The sequence below is a fragment of the Notamacropus eugenii genome, chromosome 4, assembly GCF_028372415.1.
Source record: "Notamacropus eugenii isolate mMacEug1 chromosome 4, mMacEug1.pri_v2, whole genome shotgun sequence".
In the NCBI taxonomy this organism is placed as follows: domain Eukaryota; kingdom Metazoa; phylum Chordata; class Mammalia; order Diprotodontia; family Macropodidae; genus Notamacropus; species Notamacropus eugenii.
In genome coordinates, this window is record NC_092875.1 from 84,095,083 (window position 1) to 84,116,808 (window position 21,726).

Below are 21,726 nucleotides of genomic sequence, written 5' to 3' on the forward strand. Positions count from 1 at the left end.
GGCTGGACTGGAGGGTCCACGGGAGGGATCTGTTCCACCGGGGTAAGACCCCGGCGCACAGCGCAGCGCGGTCAGCACGGCAGGGCGGAGGGGACCAGAGGAGCCCGAGAGTGGCGGGCGAGACCAGCTGAGCAGGAGATAAGCCAGGCCAAGCCGGTGAGAGCCGCTGAGTGCCAGACATCAGCGCAGCAGCCCTTGAAATCTTCAGCCTGAAGACGGACTTCGGTGGGTCACTACTTGAACTTCCAGGAACTGGGATGGCAGAGTGATCAGTAAGTGCTCTTTCCTCCCCCCTGATGACCGCGAGGGAACCATAAAATTCTTCCCCAGATTAATCCTGGATCAGCGGGAACAGCAGAAGGGGGCGGGTGGTCTCATAACACCAGAGGCTGGAAAAGTGGCAAAGGGGGATTCTTCCTACGGTGGCGGAGACGGCTGGAGGGACAGACGACCCAGGGCAGAGAAAATTCGCACTGAGACCCAGGCAAGCCTCAGAGCCGGGAGACGAGCCCCAGGAGGGGCGGGAATACGCGTTAGCTTCTAGGCGTGCCCCAGCCCTCCAGGGGAAAAGGGAAGACAATAGGGAAGCTGGGATCACCATCCCCTGACCTTGCCTTTGCCTCAAGTCAGCTGAGGAGATAGCCTGAGACCAGACCACCCCTCCCACACACCTAACAAGCTAACCCCAGGGTTGATCGGGGAAACAAAAAACAAAAGCCTGCTTTTAGCCTAGACACACATCAGCTCAACTTAAAGATCTGTACCTTCTGACTGAAAGAACCAAAAGCTACAACACTCAGCCAACATCATGAATCGGAAAAAGCAGATGAAAAGTGAAAAAACCATAGAATCTTTCTATGGGGATAAGGACCAAAACACAAACACCAAAGAGGTTAGAGCTGAGACTGTACTTCCATCTGAAACCTCAGATGGGACTATGAATTTCTCGCAAGCACAACTAGATTACCTGGAACGTCTGAAGAAGGATATAAAAGAAAAACTGGCCAATGATTTTAAAACTATAAAAAAAGAATTCACTGATGAGAACATCACCCTGAAAAAGAAAATTGAAGAAATGGAAAAGGAAGTTCAAAAATTAACTGGAGAGAATAATTCCCTAAAAGGAAGAGCTAATCAAATGGAAAAGGAAACCCAAAACCTAATTGGGAAAATTGATCAGATGGAAAAGGAAACCCAAAACCTAACTGGGAAAATTGGTTGAATGGAAAAAGAAGTACAAAAATTAAATGGAGAAAATAGCTCCTTAAAGGGAAAAATTGGTCAGATGGAAAAGGAGATGGAAAAGCTAACTGAAGAAAACACTACGATGAAGATTAGAATTGGGCAAGTAGAAACTAATGACTCAATGAGGCAACAAGAATCAGTCAAACAAAATCTAAAGAATGAAAAGATAGAAGAAAATGTAAAATATTTAATTGGAAAAACAACTGACCTGGAAAATAGATCCAGGAGAGAAAATCTAAGAATTATTGACCTGCCAGAAACCCATGATGAAGAAAAGAGTCTGGACAATATCTTCCAGGAAATCATCAAGGAAAACTGTCCAGAAGTACTAGACTCAGAGGGCAAAATAGTCATCGAAAGAATCCACCGTTCCCCTCCCGAAAGGGATCCCAAACTCAAAACCCCAAGAAATATAGTTGCCAAATTCCAGAGCTATCAAGTGAAGGAGAAAATACTACAAGCAGCCAGAAAGAAACAATTCAAATATCAAGGACACACAGTCAGGATCACACAGGACCTTGCAGCTTCTACATTAAAAGATCGAAAGAATTGGAACCCAATATTCTGTAAGGCAAAGGAGTTGGGACTTCAACCAAGGATCAACTACCCAGCAAAGTTCAGCATAACATTTCAGGCAAGGAGAAAGTCATTCAACGAAATAAGGGATTTCCAGAGCTTCCTGACCAAAACACCAGAACTCAATAGACAATTTGATCTTCAAATGCAGGTCTCCAGAGAATCATAAAAAGGTAAACAGAGGGGAAAAAACAAAAACAAAAACTTGCTACTCAATTAGGGCAAACTGTTTACCTCCCTATAAGGGAAGATGATACCTGATAATCTTGAGAACTGTGCAGCTATTATGATAAAAGGGATATATGTAGAGGGAACGGGCATAAAGTAAATGATGTCATGTCAAAAATATGATTTAAGTATGAGAAGGGAATGTAATAGGAGGTGTGGAAAGGGGGAAGCAGAAAATGGCAAATTATATCACAGGAAGAAGTACAAAACTATAGTAGAGGGAAGGAGGGGAGGGAGATGAGCATTGTTTGAGAGGTACTCTCATCTGATTTGTTCAAAGGAGGGAACAATAATCTTAAGTAGATAATCCTAACTAGCTCTATAGGTAGTAGGAGGGGAAGGGGGAAGAAAGGGGAGGGTGGCTAAAAGGGAGGAAAGAAGCAATAAGAGTAAAGGGGACTAAAAGGGAGGGGGGTCAAAAGAAGAAGGGGAAGGCTGCAGGAGGAGGGGGGGAAAAGTGAATACTATTGAGGAGGGGAAGGGAGACAGGGAGAGCTAAAAGCACAAATGGTGGGAAAGACGTTGGAGGGAGATACACAGATTGTAATCATAACTGTGAATGTGAATGGAATGAACTCTCCCATAAAACGGAGACGGATAGCAGAATGGATTAAAAGCCATAATCCAACAATATGCTGCTTACAAGAAACACATTTGAAACGGGGGGATACACATAGGATAAAGGTCAAAGGATGGAGCAGAATATATTGTGCTTCAGCTCATGTAAGAAAGGCAGGAGTAGCAATCCTAATCTCAGACAAAGCAAAAGCAGAAATAGATCTAATCAAAAGGGATAAGGATGGAAACTATATCCTGCTAAAAGGCACCATAGACAATGAAGCAATATCATTACTAAACATGTATGCTCCAAGTGGTATAGCATCCAGATTCTTAGAGGAGAGGTTGGGGGAGTTGAAGGAAGAAATTTATAGCAAAACTATACTAGTGGGGGACCTCAACCTCCCCCTCTCTGAACTCGATAAATCCAACCTCAAAATAAACAAGAAAGAGGTTAAGGAGGTAAATAAAACTCTGGATAAGGTAGATATGATAGATCTTTGGATAAAATTAAATGGGAATAGAAAGGAATATACTTTTTTCTCAGCGGTACATGGAACATTTACAAAAATTGACCATGTACTAGGACATAAAAATCTCACAATCCAGTGCAGAAAGGTAGAGATAATCAATGCATCCTTTTCAGATCATAATGCATTAAAAATTACATGTAATAAAAGGCCATGGAAAGAGAAATCAAAAATCAATTGGAAACTAAATAATCTAATTCTAAAGAAGGGTTGGGTTAAAGAAGAAATCATAGAAACAATCAACAATTTCATTCGAGAGAATGACAATAGTGAGACAACATACCAAAACTTATGGGATACTGCAAAAGCAGCTATTAGGGGAAGTTTTATATCTCTGAATGCTTACATAAATAAAATAGAGAAAGAGGAGATCAATGACTTAGGCTTGCAGTTGAAAAAGCTAGAAAAAGAACAAATTGAAAATCCCCAAGTAAATACCAAATTAGAAATACTGAAAACCAAAGGAGAGATTAATAAAATTGAAATTAAGAAAACTATTGAATTAATAAATAAAACCAATAGTTGGTTTTATGAAAAAACTAATAAAATTGATAAACCTTTGGTCAATCTGATTAAAAAAAAGAAAGAAGAAAACCAAATTACTAATATTAAAAATGAAAGGGGTGAACTCACCTCCAATGAGGAGGAAATTAAAACAATAATCAGAAACTACTTTGCCCAACTTTATGCCCACAAATTCGATAATCTAAACGAGATGGATGAATATTTTAAAAAATACAAATTGCCCAGATTAACAGAAGAGGAAGTTGAATACTTAAACAACCCCATCTCAGAAAAAGAAATTGAACAAGCCATCAATGAACTCCCTAGGAAAAAATCTCCAGGGCCAGATGGATTCACAAGTGAATTCTATCAAACATTTAAAGAACAGTTAATTCCAATACTACATACACTATTCTTGAAAATTGGGGAAGAAGAAGTCCTCCCAAATTCTTTCTATGATACAAATATGGATTTGATACCCAAACCAGGAAGAGACAAAACAGAGAAAGAAAATTATAGACCAATTTCCCTAATGAATATAGATGCAAAAATTTTAAATAAGATTCTAGCAAAATGAATACAGCATCTTATCACGAGATTAATACATTATGATCAGGTAGGATTCATACCAGGACTACAGGGCTGGTTCAATATTAGGAAAACTATTAGCATTATCGATCACATCAACAACAAAGCTAACAAAAACCACATGATTATCTCAATAGATGCAGAAAAAGCTTTTGACAAAATACAACATCCATTCCTACTAAAAACATTGGAGAATGTAGGAATAAAGGGAACTTTCCATAAAATAATAAGCAGTATCTATCTAAAACCTTCAGCAAGCATTATATGCAATGGGGATAAGCTAGATGCATTCCCAATAAGATCAGGGGTGAAACAAGGTTGTCCATTATCACCACTATTATTTAATATGGTACTAGAAATGTTAGCTGTAGCAATTAGACAAGATAAAGATATCCAAGGAATTAAAATAGCCAAAGAAGAAACTAAGTTATCACTCTTTGCAGATGATATGATGATTTACCTAGAGAATCCCAGAGATTCAAGTAAAAAATTACTAGAATTAATAAACAACTTTGGCAAAGTTGCAGGGTACAAAATAAACCCACACAAATCTTCTGCATTCCTATATATTAGCAACAAAGTCCAACAGCAAGAGATAGAAAGAGAAATCCCATTTAAAGTTAGGGTAGACACCATAAAATACTTAGGAGTTTACCTGCGAAAACAAACCCAGGGATTATATGAACACAATTACAAGACACTTTTTGCACAAATAAAGTCAGATTTAAGTAAGTGGAAAAACATTAGTTGCTCATGGGTAGGCCGTTCTAATATAATAAAAATGACAATTCTACCCAAATTAATATACTTATTTAGTGCCATACCAATTAAACTATCAGACAATTACTTTCTAGAGCTGGACAAAATAATATCAAAATTCATTTGGAAAAACAAAAGGTCCAGAATATCAAAGGGACTAATGAAAAGAAATGCTTGGGAAGGTGGCCTAGCGCTACCAGACCTCAAACTGTACTATAAAGCAGCAATTATCAAAACCACTTGGTATTGGCTAAGAAACAGAGAGGTAGACAAGTGGAATATACTTGGCACTCAAGATGCAGTAGGCAAGGAATATAGCAACCTTCTGTTTGATAAACCCAAGGACCCCAGCTTCTGGGATAAGAACTCATTGTTTGACAAAAATTGCTGGGAAAACTGGATAACAGTGTGGTGGAAATTAGGCATAGACCCATACCTGACACCGTACACAAGAATAAAGTCCAAATGGGTACATGATTTAGGTATAAAGATTGATACCATGAATAAACTGGAGAAGCAAGGAATAGTGTATTTATCAGATCTATGGAGAAGGGAAGAATTCTTTACTAAAGGAGAGATAGAATGCATTATGAAATGCAAAATGGATAACTTTGATTACATTAAACTGAGAAGTTTTTGCACAACCAAACCCAATGCAACCAAAATCCGGAGGGATGTAGTAAATTGGGAAAGAATTTTTACAGCTAAGCTCGGGGATAAAGGCCTCATTTCTAGAATATATAGAGAATTGACTCATATGTACAATCATACAAATCATTCCCCAATTGATAAATGGTCAAAGGATATGAACAGGCAATTTTCAGAGGAAGAAATTAAAGCTATCTATAATCATATGAAAAAATGCTCTAAATCACTATTGGTTAGAGAGATGCAAATCAAAACAACTCTGAGGTACCACATCACACCTATAAGATTGGCAAACATGACAGAACAAGAAAATGATAAATGCTGGAGAGGATGTGGGAGAGTTGGAACACTAATTCATTGTTGGTGGAGCTGCGAGCGCATCCAACCATTCTGGAGAGCAATTTGGAACTATGCCCAAAGGGCTACAAAAATGTGCATACCCTTTGACCCAGCAATATCGCTACTAGGACTATATCCCCAAGAGATCATAAAAATGGGAAAGGGTCCCACATGTACAAAAATATTTATAGCAGCACTCTATGTAGTTGCCAAAAACTGGAAGTCAAGGGGATGTCCATCAATTGGGGAATGGCTGAATAAATTATGGTATATGAATGTAATGGAGTACTATTGTGCCATAAGAAATGATGAACAAGAAGACTTCAGAGAGGCCTGGAAGGACTTATATGACCTGATGCTGAGTGAAAGGAGCAGAACCAGGAGAACTTTATGCACAGCAACAACCACAGTGTGTGAGAGTTTTTTCTGGTAGACTTAGATTTTTGTAATAACACAAGAACTTCTTACCAAAAAAAAAAAAAAAAAATCCCAATGGAGGATCTCAAGGCAAAATGCCTGCCACACGCAGAGAGAGAAATATGGAAGTCACTCACATATTGTAGCAGATCATGTTTGTGTATGTGTATGTGTTTGTGTATCATGTTCTGATTTGTTATACAATTTCTTTCATTTATCTTAGTCTGACTACATAGCATGACTATAGTGAAAATATACTCAATAGGAAAGTATATGTAGAATCTATACAGAATTGTATGCAGTCGTGGGGAGGGAGGGGGGTAGTGGGGAGTAGGTGGGGAGGGATAAAATCACAATTGTATGGCAGTGATTGTTAAACATTACAAAATAAAAAAAAAATAAAAAAAAGAAAAAAAAAGAAAAAAAAAGAAAAGTTTCAAGAGTTACAAATATTATCTTTGAATGTAGGAATGCAAATATTTTAACTTTAGTAAATCCATTATGATTTCTCTTTCCTGTTTACCTTTTCATGCTTCTTTTGATTCTGGTGTTTGAAAGTCACATTTTCTATTCAGCTCTGAACTTTTCAACAAGGATGCTTGAAAGTCCTTTATTGCATTGAATGACCATTTTTTCCTCTGAAGGATTATACTCAGTTTTGCTGAGTATGTGATTCCTGGTTTTAATCCTAGTTCCTTTGACTTCTGGAATATTATATTTCAAGCCATTTGATTCCTTAATGTAAAAGCTGCTAGATCGTGTGTTATCCTGATTGGATTTCCACAATATTCAGATTGTTTATTTCTAGCTGTTTGCAATATTTTCTCCTTGACCTGGGAACTCTGGAATTTGGCTACAATATTCCTAGAAGTTTCTCATTTTGGATCTCTTTCAGGAGGTGATAGATAGATTCTTTCAATCTTTATTTTGCCCTCTGTTTCTAGAATATCAGGGCAGTTTTCCTTGATAAAATTTTATGAAAGATGATGTGTAGGCTCTTTTTTTGATCTTGGCTTTCAGTAGTCCCATAATTTTTAAATTGTCTCTCCTGAATCTGTTTTCCAGATCAGTTGTTTGTCCAAATAGATATTTCATATTGTGTTCTATTTTTTTGTTGTTTTCATTTTGTTTTGTAATTTCCTAGTTTCTCATAAAGTCTTTAGCTTCCATCTGCTCCATTCCAATTTGTAAAGAAATATTTTCTTCAGTAAGCTTTTGGACCTTCTTTTCTCTTTGTCTCTTTCAGCTTATTAAAGCATTCTTCTCCTCATTGGCTTTTTGAACCTTTGCCAACGGAGTTAGCCTATTTTTCAAGGTGTTATTTTCTTCAGCATTTTTTTGGTCTCCCTTAGCAAGTTGTTGACTTTCTTTTCATGATTTTCTTGTATTACTCTCATTTCTCTTCACAATTTTTCCTCAACATCTCTGAATTGATTTTCAAAATTCTTTTTGAGCTCTTCCATAGACTGAGAACACTGCATATTTATTTTGTAGGTTTTGAATGCAGAAGCGTTGACCTTTATGTCTTCCTTCAATGGTAAGCATTGTTTTTCTCACCTGAAAGGATGGAAGAAAATACTTGTTCACTAGGAAAGTAACCTTCTATAGTCTTATTTTTTCCCCCTTTTTTGGCATTTTCTCAGTTACTTGACTTTTGAGTTCTTTGAAAACGCCTATCCAAAGTGGAGAAATGAAACTTTTGAATTATAAATAGGTGTCATTTGGTATCCTAAGAAAATTCATGTACTTGAATCTTCTAATGCTTTTATTTTGAACCAACTATTCACTGTGTATGAACTTATGGTGAAGAAGTGGAAACAACAGTGCAATTCTATATAAGTCTCTTCTGTCTTGGTGACTGGGATAGGTAAGCCTCTCCTCCCCAAGTATACTTGTTTTTTTAGTTCATAAAGGGGTCATTGTATCACAGAAGGGATAATAGATTTAATTAAGGAAGAGTGGGTTATTCTAGACATCACCCCAGTGGTTTTCCTTCTTATCTCTTTTACTTAATCTATTTTAGTTTCAACTTTGTCTAAGACCATGATTACTACCTCTGTTTTTTTTTTCTTTTTAGCTTCAGATGAAGCACAATAAATTTTTCTTCAACTCTTTGGTTTTTACTCTATACGTGTCTCTCATTTTTAGAAGTGTTTCTTGTAAACAACATATTGCCAGTTCCTGGATTTTTTTCTGTTCTGCTATCCATTTCCATTTTATGGGTGAGTTCATCCTATTTCCATTCAACATTACAATTTCTAGTTTTCTTTTCCCACCATCTTATTTGTCTCCACTGCTTATCCTTCTCTCTCTCTTTTTACCTTATCCTTCCTCAGAAGTCTAATTTACTTCTGAATACTGCCTCCCTAGTCCTCACACACTGGTAAAACTCTCTCCCTTAACCTATTCCCTTGCTCTTCTATTTCTCCGTAAGTTAAGAAAACCTCAATATCCAAATGTATATATATATATATATATATTTATGTGTGTGTGTGTGTATACACTCATACACACATATGTTATTCCTTCTTTACCTCAGTTCTTGTTATTGTGTTTGCCCTTCATTCTCAAAGAGAACTATGACACCAAGATGATGACATGACTTGCAGTAGACTTTGATTTGAGTGATAGAGGACTGTACAAGGTCACCAGCCTCATTTTCTCCTCCAGAGCCATCTGAGTTGATGGCCTGATATTCATCAGGATTACTGGAGATAGCCCAGAATGAAATGTGGGACCTTGGCCCTTTTAGGCTAAGGTCTTATCATATGCTCACTTTGAATGAGATACACCCATTCAATGAATAGACCTCTTTAAGTAGTTACTGAAGGGATGACTCCTCTTAAGAAAAGAAAAAATAACAACAAAAAACATCAAACTGGGAGGGGAAGACCTTCAGGGTTCCTGGGTAAATTAGAAACAGTTACTATTCTAAAGTAAGCTTTTAGGCCTATTCACCCCAATTGTTCAGGATTTTCTTGCATTACTCTTGTTTTATTTCCTAATTTTTCTTCTCTGTCTCTTATTTGATTTTAAAGTCCTTTTAAAGCTCTTCCCAGAATTCTTTTTAGGTTTTTGACCATTTTACATTTTTCTTTGAAGCTTTATAAGTAGCTATTTTGACATCATTATCTACTTCCGCGTTTGAACCCTGATCTCTAACACCATGGTAGCTATCTATTGTCAGATTCTTTTGCTTTTGTTTACTCATTTTAGTAATGGCCTATTTCTTGGTTATTAACTTTTTGTTAGGTTTAGGCTCTGCTCCCTAGTTGTGGAGGATAATATCTCAGTTCAGGCTTTTTGTATTATTGTTTTCAGAGTTCTTTCTAGAAGTCTTTGACTTTTTGATTCTTCTAAGGTGGTATGATCCAAGGTCAGATGTGGTCACTCTCCTTCTGGCTTATGCCTTGTTTTATGAGTGACCTAACATATTCTTCTCCACCTCTGAGCTGTAACCAGGGTTCCTACTCCCATGTTCCCCCTTTTTTCATCACAAATACTCTCACTTTCTGAGATTTTAGAAATGTGCTATCAACCTCTGTTCTCCTAGGGATGTGAGTTTCAGTTCACCTCTCCTCTTTAGAACTTGAACCAGAGACCCTCCTCTCCTGTGAATCACTCAACCAGTCCTCTCCATTCATGAGTAGAAGTCTGCCCCTCTGATACCTCCCTTACTAGTATGGGCTGGGTCCTTCTTTCCCATAGCCACAGCCTGGGCAATTGGGCACAGCCTTTGACCCACTTGGTCAAAGAACATGGGCTCCTTGTGCAGTGACAGAAGAGGATTTTCCCCCATCTTCCACTGATCACCCTCCCCATTCCAGTACATAGGGTAAAAGTTCCCAAAGTGCTATGTCAAATTATTTGGAGGGGAATTTGAGAGAGCCAGGTAATTTACTGCCTTATTCTACCATCTTTCTCTAGAGCACTGAGGTTTCAAATGACTCAGTTAGGCACTGGCAACACAAAGCAAACAGAACAAAATGGAAAAGGCTGTGATCTCAAGGAGCTCACATTTTAAGCCAAATAAATCTCTCCTCCAGGTTAAGAATCCTCAATAAGTTAATTCTCCAAAGGACTATGAATCTGAGGCCCTTCACTATCTTCTGAGATCATGGTAAAATATGGTGAACACATTTCAAATGAGGTCTGCCCAGAAGGACAATTGTCTCTCTTTCTGGACACTTTGCACTCACTGCAGTATAATATTACAATAACTTTTTAGGCTGACACTTTGTACTTTTGACTCTTATTCTGGTTTTAGACCACTAAGACCTCCATATTTTTGTAGATGAACTGCTTTGCAGTTCTAAAGGAAAAATTATATATGTCTAATTGCTGACATCAATAAAATAGAGATAGATTAGATCAATGAATTGGGTATACAACTAAAAAAACTAAAGAAAGAACAAATGAAAAACCCCCAATTCAACACCAAATTCAAAATACTAGAATCAAGAGATCAATAAAATTGGAAATAGATGGATTTTTTTTACATTATACTGTTTTAATGGTCTCAGAATTTTTTGACAGATTTTTGGTCAAGTTGTTTCCATTTAAAAATTGTTGATTTTGAAAACTAATAAGAAAATTGCAGGAAAGAAATGGTCCACAAAACATTCCTTTCTTCCTGAAGCTTTTATGATGCATTGCAATAATTAAACTATCTTTTACTATTAACCTTAAATGGCCAATTGAGACAAACAGTTCTGAGATCGTTCTTCTACCATTGATTGATGAAGCTGGCAGGTGTTGTACAGAATATTCATTTAAGACTTCTAGGGAGATTTTGTGACCTTGCTAGTTCCAGCAGCCTTCTTGTCAACTACCTTGATGACACCAACTGCAACAGTCTGGCTCATATCATGAGTAGCAAAAAAAACTCAGAGTAGGATAATCAGAGAAGCTCTATATATGAGCTTGCCTGAAACCATGTCAAATCGTGTCACCAGAGTTCAGGGATTTGGGACCAGCTTCCAGCTTCTTACCACAATGATGATCAATATTCTTCAGTTTAGTAAACTTGCCAGCAACGTGAGTAGTGTGACAATACAGAACAGATACATAGCCAGCACTGGTTTGACCTGGATGGCTCAGGATGATGACCTGTGCAGTGAAACCAGTTGCTTCCATAGGTGGGTGATCCTTGCTATCACCAGTCACATTACCATGGCAGACATCTTTGACAGACAAGTTCTTGACACTGAAACCAACATTATTCCCTGGCAGAGACTCATTCAGTTTCATGATGTCTTTTGTTGGCAGTCATGGAGACTAATCTTTTCCTAAAAAGGATTCCCCACCCAGAAATACAAGACAAGCGATCAGAACTCCCTCGCTTGAAGATGACTGTTGACAGAGATTGTAACACCATCCTTGGCAGATCATTCCACCAGTGGATGACTCTAAATGTTAAGAAAATTTTCTGACATGGAGTCTCAATTTGCCTCTTTTGCAACTACCACCCCATTGTCTCCAGTTCTGGTATCTAGAGTCAAATAAAAGAGATCTCACTCTACTTCCACAAGATAGTCCATCAGGTACTTAGAGACAGGGATCATACACATACATACATACACATATATATATATGTATGCATGTATATGTATGCATGTGTGTACATACATACATACACATATATACATACATATGCATACATATACATATACATATACATATATATATATATATATATATATATATATATCACCACTAGGTTTATGTTCTATAATCTGAATATCAGCAGCTCCTTAAATGATTCAGAATTCTCACCATCCTGGTTGCCTTCCTATGGATGATCTCCAACATATCAATGTTTTCTTTCTTTTGTTCCCAGAATCCAACACAATACTCCAAAACTAGTCTTATTAATGTGGAATTTCATCATGTTTGGTTGATTAGTGGGGTCTAGTTCTTTGTGACCCCCTTTGCTGTTTTCTTAGCAAAGAGACTGGATACAGCTCATTTCATAGATAAGGAACTGAGGCAGGGTTATGGTCACACAGCTAGTAAATTTCTGAGGCCTGATTTGAACTCAGATCATCCTGACACAGCACTCTATTCACTATACCATCTAGGTGTCCTTAGAGTAGAGTGCTGCTTCCTTATTTGTGGCAGCAATACCTTTCCTAATTAAGTTCAAGATTGTATTAGCTTTTTAGAAGACATATCATAATAATGATCCGTATTGGGCTTACAATTCACTAAAACTCTAGATCTTTATTTTTTTCAGAAAAATTTACATGTAACCATGCTTCCTTCCTATTTATGAATTGATTTTGTGAAGCTAATTTTTTTAAAGTTCTAACTTTATATATACTGTATTGAATTTCACCGCCTTAGAATTAGCACAATGATTTAGCCTGTCAAGATCTTTTTGGATTTTGTATTATCATCCAATACACTTCTATTTATCTTTTCAAAATATACTTTGAAATATTTTATCAAATGCTTTTCTAAAGTCTAAGTATCTATAGGAAGAGTGTTTACTGATCTACTAGGTACTAAGCCTACTCTGGTGTAGTGGATAGAGTTGACTTCGAGTCAGGAAGAAATGAGTTTGAATCCTGCCTCAAACAGTTACTAGTTATTTGAACCTGAGAAATTCACATAACCTTTCAGCCTCAGTTTTACCATCTGTAAAATGGGGATAATAATGGCTACTACCCCACAGGATTGTTGTCAGGATCAAAGAAGATAATATAAATGCTTTGCAAACCTTAAAACATGCTGCAAGTGCTAGCTATTAATATTGCTAACTTACTAAGCCTAGTAAAAGAAGAAATATGCTTGGTTTGATGGAATCATATGATTTGTGATAACCATTTCCCTCTTTTAGAAATTATTAGATATTTATGTAGATATTTATTTGTCTACTTTTGAATAGTTCCAATAATTGGAATCATGCTTCTAGTGTATACTATATTGGCATGGTATATATGTGTGTGCATGTGTGTGTACATATATATATGTGTGTGTTAAAATACAGCCTCAGACTATGAATCCTTGTGCAAGTCACTTAACCTTTGTGTATATAAATGTATGTATATATATATATATATATATGTATATATATATATATATATATATATATGCCCACAAATACATGTTCATATATATAGATATAGATATAATATGTCTTGACTTGTAGCTCATGGTAAATTCTTTAATTTGAAAAGGCTACAAGTCAAGATCAAAGTGGAGGGAGTATTGGTGCATGATTTTCTGTTTGCAGATGATTGTGCACTCAATGCAGCCTCTGAAGCTGAAATGCAACAAAGTATGAATCAATTCTCTGCTGCCTGTGCTAATTTTGGCCTAATAATTAACACCAAGAAAACACAGGTGCTCCATCAACCACCACCACACCATCCATATGTGGAACTATTGATTACCACAAATGGAGAAGTTTTGAATGTTGTGGATAAGTTCACTTGCTTTGGTAGTGTACTTTCCAGGGATGTCCACATTGATAGTGAGGTTGGTGCACACATTGCCAGAGCTAGCTCAGTGTTTGGGAGACTCTGAAGAAAACTTTGGGAGAGAGGTGTTAGACTGACTATCAAACTGAAGGTCTACAGAGCCATTGTGTTGATCTCATTGTTGTATGCCTGTCAAACATGAACAGTCTACCAGTGCCATGTCAGGAAATTGAATTGTTTCCATTTGAACTGTCTTAGGAAGATTCTGAGAATCACTTGGCAGGATAAGGTGCCAGGCATTGAAGTCCTTACTCAAGCTGAACTGCCAAGCATTCAAACTATGCTTCAGAGAGCACAACTCTGATGGACTGTCCATGTTGTTAGAATGCAAAATGTACATTTGCCAGAAAGACTATTTTATGGAAAACTCACATGGGGCAGGTGATCACATGGTGGTGAGAAGAAACAATACAAGGACACTCTTAAGGTCTCTCTTAAGAACTTTGAATTTAACTGTGCAACATGGGAGACACTGGCACAGAACCACTCAGTATGTCATGCCCACCTCACAAAGCATGCTGTGCTCTATGAGCAAAAGCAGAATAGAGAGAGCACAAAGTAAATGTAGGTTGCACAAATTTGGAGTATCCATCCCAAAAATTCATACGGACTATCTGTGCCCAAACTGTGGTAGAGCATTCTGAGCTTGTATTGGTCTAATCAGTCACAGTCTGACAAACTGAAACTTCACTTTATCATGGTGATGTCATTTTGGTCCTCTTTGAAAATGAAGGACAACAACCAACAGACCAATCATGTACATATGTGTACATATACGTATATTTGCATACACTATTGCACATAATATCTTGGTATAGTATATATTATGCATATATGCATCTGTAATATAAATATATACACACATGTAAATTGCATGTTCATATATAGCAGCACAATATACTGGCATAGTGTACATAAGCATATATGTGTTTATGTGCATGTAAGTATATATATGTGTCTTTAAATCCACATTTACTGTGTGTTCTTGGGCAAGTTTTTTAACTTCTGTTTACCTCAGTTTCCTCATCTGTAAAATGGGGATAATGATAACACCTCCCAGAGTTCTGAGAATAAAATGAGATAGTTTTTGCAAAGTGCTTTGCAAACTTTAAAATGTTATATAATGCAAGATATTAATCTAATCTTTTGTAAAGTGTATCTTTCCCATTTAAAAAAATTGGACAGCCTGACCCTTCTCTGGTATTATGGTATTTCTTCCATTCTGCATATTTTTTCAAATATCTGTGACAATAGTCCAGCAACCAATCTTCCAGTTCTTTCAGTACCTGCGCGTGTGGTTTCTCTGGATCAAGTGACTTGAAGAAGACTTTATTTTGGTCTCCTTATGGACCTGAAACTGCCTTTCTTTGGTGAATCTAATTTATCTTTGACCTTGGATGAAAATATTGACATTAGCTTCTGCTGTTAGGGGATATTGTTGGGACTTAAGGAGAAATCTTACTCTCCAAAGTTCACAAAGTTGTCCTGTAGTGAAGGGAGTTTGAGGGAAGGAGACAGAGGCTCTCTTCTTCTCCCCCAAGAAAATCCTTCTCTGGGCCTTGGTTACACAACTCCCTCCTCTAGTCTGACAGCTGCTTGTGTTTGATTTGCTGTTTAATACAGAATTTTGCTATTTTATACAAAATTACATACAAAATCAATACAAAGGAATTTTGAGGGGATTACTAGCAGCTTGGGAATAGAGATGAAATTAGAGGGATATAGGAATTCTAAGAGGGAGAGGTAAGGAAAGTAGGAGCTGAGATAGATGATAGATTGTTATATTTGAGGAACAGCAAATAGGTCAATTTGGCTGGAACATGAAACTGCATAAACTGGAGTAATAAATTTTAAGTTTAGAAAGGAAGGCAGATTGGAGCCAGATAGTGGAGGGATTTAAATTTCATAGTCTGTAATTTATATTCTAAAGTCAATAGGGAGCCACTGAAGCTTCTTGAGCAAAGGAGTGAATTGGCAAGTCCTATGTTTGACAAAGATTATTTTGGTGGCTGGTTGGAAGTACAAATGGGCAGCAGAGAGACTGGAGGTAGCAAGCCCAATTAAAATATTATAATAGTCTGAGTGAGAACTGATAAAGGCCTAAACCAAAATGGCAGCTGTGAGAATGAAGAGAAGGGGACAGAATTGGAAGATCTTACTGTGTAGACAGAGTCAACAAGATTTGGAAAATTATTAGATGTAGGGGTTGAGGGTCAGGGAGAATGAAGATGCAGGCATGTATTGAGGTATAAAGTAGAGGAGATGAAACAGATGTCCACAATTTTGTCAGAAAAAAAATTGGAGTGATTAAATGTGAGCTCCAGTAGGGCAGGGGCAATTTTTTGCCTTTCTTTGTTTCCCTAATGCTTAGTACAAGGCCTGACATATAGTAAGCACTTGATAAGTACTTGTTGACTGTCTAATCATCTGCTGAAGGAAAGGCTGCTGGGAATGGCATAGGTAGTTTTAGAAGCAAAAATGTTGGAATAGTTACTGTGAGGAGAGTACCTTGGTGTCAATTAGGGAAGAATAAAAGGACTCTTGTAAAGCAGTTAGGGCCCAATTTAAATAAGATAACATGAATTTTTCGTGTGCCTTGTCAGTACTGTTGAATGAGCTCATCTAGCAGTGTTAAATAATGATGGAGGAGGAGTAGGGAAGGCAGATGGTGAAGATGACCTGGGACTGAGAATTGGCAGGGCATGAAGGTAAGGCAAAGGAACAAACAATTCAAGGGTGGAGGATTGTGTGTAGTTTTGGGGTTCTTTTACGAAAAAAAAATCTTAACAATGACAGTGTATAGCTGAATTGGACACCTCTAGGGTTAAGACTGTGAGGAGAGGCAAATGACTCCAGAGCAGAGATGATTATTTGGAATAAAGAAGGATGAAAGGACTAGAGATAATGGTAAGGTGCTGGGTGGAATGGAGAGAGGGAGGGAGCAAGAGGAAGAAAGAGAGAGAGAGGGAGAGAGAATGAAAAGATTGGTAATAATGATTAGAAGGGGAATTACAAAGTTCAGAATCATGGATGATAATGATCTAACTCACAACCTTCTTTGTGGGTAGCTGAAGTAACTGACGTTGTCTGAAAGTATAGGATATGGAATTGATGCTGATGAGGATGATGACGAGGATCAACATGGATTTTGAAGTTCTCATGCAAGACGGCAAAAGTAGAGTTGGAGAAGAAAATGTGACACCTCTTTGTGAAAGGAAGGAGAGTGAACTGGTGGCCGGTACTTTGCTTCAACAAGGATTTGGATTGGGTGATATGTTTCAGAATAATGGTGGCAAAGAGAACTTCTGGAAGTGGCAGAATTGATTGAGAAGTAAGCAGGCTTTATTTCTTGGTATCTTTGATATAATCATACGGTGTCCGTAGGGAAACTTTTATGGATTATATATTTCATGGTGTAGGTTTTATGTAGTTGAATCAACTTTGCATTCTTGATATAGGTGTCCAAAATGGTCATAATAACTACTTTTGTATTAGTTAATATTTTGTTTAGTATTTTTACATCCAAAACCACTCATGAAATTTGTCTGTTTTTTGTCTTATTTTTACCTGGTTTAAAAATTTGCCCATAAAAGGTCTTATTTCATCTTTCTCTATAATTATGAATAATCTGTGAATCAAAGACATTATTTGGTCCTTCTTAAATTAAAAAAAAAATTCTGCTATGAAACCATCTGGACCAGGATTTTTTATGTAATAATATTTTGGTGACTTGTCTTATTTATTCCTCTAAAGTTTATCCATTTAAATTATTCATTTCTGTTGTCTCAATTTTGGCAGGTTATATTGTACATAATCATCTACTTCCTTCAGATTCTGTAATTCATTAGCCTATCACTATATGTACCATTTCCTACTACTATTTTGGATTTTTTTTTTTATTTTATAACATTAGAGAGTTAAAACTAGAAGAAGATCTTGGAAGTTATTTAGTTCAACCCTATCATTTTACAGACGAAGAAACAGGCTGAGAGAGGTCACAAAGTTGTCATGGTTACACAGGTAGTGGTGTCAGACGCAGCATTTGAGACCATTCTGTTGACTTCAAGATTAGCATTCTTTTCATTGCTTCTACTTGCTTTGACATCTCCTTTTCCATTTGTATTTTTGTTTTCTCCCCTCTTTTCTTATATTAACTTTGCTAATGCTAGGGCCTCTTATTGACTTTTTTCATATTTCACTTTTTTAAAATGGATTTAAAGAAATTCAAATGTTCTTACATTTTCTATTCTGTTTATTTTATTTTTACGTTTATATTGTTTCTCTCTTCTCCTTTCCTTTGGATTATTACTTTGTTCATTTTCTCATGTTCTTAATTTATTTTCTACTTTTCCTGTAAATGCAGACATCAAATGCTATAAATTTACCCCCTTAGAACTGCTTTTCTATGATCCTATTGATTTGTATACAAATTATTATTCATATCATTTTATTTAGGTGATCTGTTTCCAAGGAATGGCTGAAAAACTATGGCATATGAATGTAATAGAATATTATTGTGCAATAAATGGTAAGTATGAGTTCAGAGAAACATGGGAAAGGCTTGTATGAATTTATGGGGAACAACATAAAAAGAACCAAGAGAATAGTTTAAGTAGTGATTAAAACAACAAATATGAAAAGACTATGAATAGCAAGTTGAATTCTTTCATTTAGAAAACAAACAGTGGAATAGACGTTCTTCTTCATAATAAAGAGGTAAGGGTCACCAGGACAGAATATTGTATTTATTATCAAATATAGTCATTACACTTTTTGTTTTATTGCTATTCTTTGTTATAAAGGAGAAATTTCATTGATGGTCTTGAGATGACATATGAAAACAAAGTCATGAATAAAAAATAAAACATGTTAAAATAATCTATTATTTTTTCTTTAACTAAACTATTGGTTAATGAACATATCTACAGTTAATTTTTACTAATATTATTGCTCTAATTTTGTCTTATGTTCTGAAAATACTCTATGGATAAGTTCTACCTTTTTGAATATAGGTGGGCTTCTGTCACCTATACATAAGGTGTTGTTCTAGGTCCTGGGGATAAAATAATAAAAATAAAGTAGCCTTTGCCCTCAAGATGCTTACAATCTACTTGGAGTATGATGTACAACATGTACACACACACACAAATTAACGCTCCTACATTGGGGTGGGTCCTGTCCCAAGGGATATAGCAACATTTTTGTTGTCTTGAATAGCTACATAGGCTGCTATATCTGTGATAGTCACCAGGCAGCTCTTAATGCTTGCTGCATCTGCTTACAAGTTAGTCAACTGCCTGCTATGGTACCTGGCATTGTGCTAAGTATTAAGGATGAAAAGAAAAGCAAAATCCACCTGGTTTCAAGCAGGTCATAGTGTAATGGGGAATGCACTCCATGGAAGACATTGTGTACAAGCAAATGAAGTTGGGAAATAGAATGTGTTGTGTAAAGAATGGCAAGAGGGTCAGTTTGGCCAACTGTGAAGGCGAATTGTGTGTAATAAACTAGAAAGGCAGGTTGGAGCCATATTGTGAAGACTTTAAACACTAAATACAGTAGTTTGATCTACACAAAATGAGAAGCCACCAAAATTTATTGAGTAGGGGAGTGACATGATCAGATCTACATTTTAAGAAATCACCTTGGCAGCTGTGTGGAGGAACCATTGAAGAGGGGAGAGATGAGGCAGGGATACCACTTAAGAGGCCAGTGCAATAGACTAGATAAGAAGTGATGGTGGCCTGAACTAGGGTCAAGACCACAAGAGTAGAGAGAATGAGTGGATGCTAGAGATGTGACAGAGATAGACTTAACAAGACTTGGTAGAGGATTGGTTATCAATTAGTGTAGTGAAGTAGAAGAAAGTATTGAAGATGACTGTAATGTTGTAAACATAGGTAACAGGAAGAATAGTGGTGCCCTTGACAGATACAGTTATAACAGGGTATGTGTAGAGCTGCCCTACCTCTTTCTGATCTGCCACATGTGCTTGTAGAGACACTTTGAGGACATTGAGGCCCTGACTGCTTCTTGTCAGCCATACATGATTCGGTACTGAAAGGTCTTAGGTATTTTGGATGTAACAAAGTAATCCTTTATTAGTCACTCAGCAGAAGTACTGCCAACTCAGTGGATCTGTAAAGGGGGATTAAATTCTCTCTTCTCTTCCTGTCTACAGTTTGAAGAGTTTGTTAGTACTATTCAAGTCTATCCCTGAATTGAAGGAGAAGGCTGACAGCAAGAACAGGGGGATTCAAAGTGAAGCAGAGCCAGGGCCTCTGGCTACCTCTTTTGTTTTATGACTTCTTGGGGGGTTTTTTTGCCTGATCATAGGTGATGCTGAACAGTGATCCTGAGACAAATGTGTCAAAATCTTGGAGGCTAGCTCATGAGTTTGTGAAATTAGAGATTCTGGGTCCATTGGTCAGAGCCTAGTAGAAGACAGAATTTCTGGACAAGAGAAGACAACTTCAAAGTTCAGAATGAGTCCAAGCCTGGACTGCCAGGTAGGTCATCATCTTGAAGGAGACTTCCTTGAGATCAGTGGTTAGATGCCTATTCAGCAGTCCTATGAAATCCATGATGTTCTGATGCTGAAATTTTAATTTCCCAAGACAGCATAAAAGCAGTTATAAATGACTTACTACTTATGTCTTTTCAGTATGGGTTTGTGTGAGCCTTTTGTGTCAGATATTCATTTTGTATATTCGAAATAAATACCTGTTCTATAGCTGATTCATGCAGTATATTGATTATTGTTCTATTCCTTCCCTTGAGTAGTCACTAGATATAAGCTAATGCAGGGCTAATAATGAATGTTATCATTTATACAGAGCTTTAAGGATTTTAAATTAAATGAGAGTGCCAAAGAAAAAAAAAACTGGAAAAGAAATGAGCTCTGTGGAAGAAAGAATTGGAAAGGGAATTAACAGCTTGGCACATGACCAAAAAAAAGAACCTAGGGCAAAGAAATATTTAAAGACACTAGCCCAAATTTCTTAGAACCAGGGTTGCTGGGAATGGGGGAAGCATGGGGAGAAGTAACACTTCTGCATCTTAGGGACATGATGCAAAGGAAATCCTGGGCCATTAATGCCAACAATTCTGGGCGCAGTAATCGAATCACTAGTACCCTTGTTTGTGCTGTAAGGATCAATTCACCGTCTTTGTCTCTCCTGACAAAAACTTCCTTCCTAGGCCAACCTTTTATTAAAAGGTAAGTTCCTTGGGAATAGGAATTGCCTCATTTTTAAAATTTGCATGCCCAGCATTTTGCAAAGAGCCTGACACATAGTAAGCACTTGATGAATTATTTTTCACTCATTTATTTATTAGTTTGCATGGCCTGCTCACTTAGGAGTCTCCCATTGTTTCAAAGGCCTTGAAATTCACTCTCTAGGAACTGGAAATCCTCCTCATCCAAATGCTATAAGAAGGAATGGTTTTATTAAGCATCTGTAGATTATCTTTGACCACATCTGAGCCATCTTGGATTTTAAGCAGGAATATTAGTTTTAAAAAAAAGGAATTATAAATTAAAAAATCATACATAAGGTAAGATGTAAACAAATGCGAGTATAAAAAAATTTACCTAGGTCAGGCTCACAATCAATTTTAAGAGTGCCAGGTCCAGTCATTACTACCCTCCTGTAAGGTAGTGTGAACTTAGTACATGTTCCTATTTGTGGGAAATTTGTGTTTCATTTCTCACCATTCTGGAATAAGATTAAGCTGCTGTTGATGAGTACCAAGTTCAATCAAACTTAAATTGAATCATTTTCACAAATTCGAGAGATTTTCAGAACCTGTGTACAGGGCAAATCATGTTTTTGCTACTGTTCTTAACT